General features: G+C 30.2%; 1 long non-coding RNA gene across 1 annotated transcript; it reads left to right on the plus strand.

Annotated features, from left to right (window-relative positions):
* The first annotated feature begins 6 nt into the window (after nucleotides 1-6).
* Nucleotides 7-1,301, plus strand: LOC106942602 (uncharacterized). Its single transcript, XR_001423666.1, has 3 exons — nucleotides 7-117; nucleotides 1,062-1,150; nucleotides 1,225-1,301. It is a non-coding gene; the product is annotated as an uncharacterized LOC106942602 (long non-coding RNA).
* Nucleotides 1,302-1,921: the final 620 nt, after the last annotated feature.

The following is a 1,921-nucleotide window of genomic DNA, read 5'->3' on the forward strand; positions in this document are numbered from 1 at the left end:
GGACCTCTACTAGCCCAACAAACAGCGCTGGTACTCTGCACTGCGTCACTGAGAATGATTTACATGAGTGGAGTGATGCGAACTGTGATGCTCCCCATGTTTTCATCTGCCATCAAGGTGATCAGAAACGTAGCAGCGTAAAAAATTAACAGCAACATTTTGGTTTATCTAGCCTTTATTTAGCCATATGCAAAATTCAGAAGTTAATTTTTCAAAGTCATATGTTCCAAACAAAATATTTAATTCGTAAACTAAATATTTAGCTTGAAAACCAAATATTTAGCTTTCAAATTAAATATTTACTTTAGAAATAAATATTTAGCAAAAATAAATACTTCATTTCGAATCAAACATTTATTTTGAATATTAAATATTTAGCTCAGACTTAGACATTTAGTTCTGAACTAAATATTTCAATTACACACTAAATATTTAGCTTCCTAACTAAATAATTTGAAAGCTGTCTATATGATCTGCAAACTAAATGTATGTCTTTGAAATTAAAGATATACTCTCTTCCAACAAATATTTATTTAGAAAATAAATATTATGTTTGGAACAAAACATTTAATTTGCAAACTAAATATTTAATTTGAAAGTTAAATCAATGCAAACTAAATATTTTAATTTACTTTGGAAATCAGTATTTAGTTTAGCAATATTTAATTTGGAATCCAACATTTAGTTTTAAAACTAAATACTGTACTTTCCTTAATCAAATTGTGTATTTAATTTAAAACCTAAATAGTTTGTAAACAAAATATTTAGTTTTTTAAACTAAATATATAGTTTGTAAATCAAATATTTAGTTTTATAACCTAAATATATAGTTTCTAAACTACATATTTAGCTTGTAAATTAAATATTTACCTTGGAACTTTGACATTTATAAATGTGTAAATAACATGGTGAAAATATGACTTTGAAAAATGAACATCCACATTCTGTTTTCTCTGACGGACTAAATAAACCAAAATATTGCTGTTAGTTTTTTAGTGTGTAACTTTAAAATCAGCATCATTTGCTGCTCCTTTGTGACACTGAGTTTTGTTTCTGCTCAGTGGTAAAGACGGCCAGCCTTGTGAAGATGACGACTGTGACCGATGCCGACCTGACGGATCCGGACATCAGCGCCCAGCTCCTCCAGCAGGTACTCCAGACTCTCTGACCTCCTTTTGGTTCATCACATCAAACAGGAATTTAACACATTTTGCCCTTCCACAGCTTGGCGCCTTACTGACAAGTCAGGGATGGACTGATTTCAAAATACAGTGGAAGATTACACCCAAGAAAGAAGGACAGAAATGAAAGTACAGGACATCAGTGTGATTAATGTTCTCTGCATATTTATAGTCTGTACAGAACTTGAACCACTGTTGGTTGCTTTTATTTTATTTAAAATCATGATAATTTTTAGCTTCTTCCAGTGAAGGTAGAATAAACTTAAAGAAATGTTTAAGTTTATTCACAGAGCATGTAAAATGACTTGTTCTTGTTTGAAGAAAGTTCAGCAATGGATCACAGTTTCACTCTGAGGACTCTTCTGTTCTTGGGTAAGAACTTAAACTCAATGTGCATTTTAAGTTAAATCCCATAAGTTCTCATGGTGAGGTAGATTTTATAGCAAATTAAAAGCTTTTTTGCTCTAGTAGTTTTATTTTAATTAGTTTATGTTTATCTTTGGTTACTTATTTGTTTTTATGGCTAAGCCTCTGAAGTGCTTTTAGAAGTTCAGAGTTTTTATGTTGTTTTTATCAGTCACTTTTATATCTTTTTGAATGTGGTTTCTATATCCTGCATTTTATGACATTTTATTTACTTTTTTTCCTTGTTGATAGAAACTTGTTCTTTAAATGAGATCTGGCTCATTAATTTTTCAAGGTATGTACGTTAGGCAATAACTTATGTGTACAATATGTTA

This window comes from Poecilia latipinna, unplaced genomic scaffold (assembly GCF_001443285.1).
Source record: "Poecilia latipinna isolate Pla-1442-1.1 unplaced genomic scaffold, P_latipinna-1.0 Scaffold4408, whole genome shotgun sequence".
Classification (NCBI taxonomy): domain Eukaryota; kingdom Metazoa; phylum Chordata; class Actinopteri; order Cyprinodontiformes; family Poeciliidae; genus Poecilia; species Poecilia latipinna.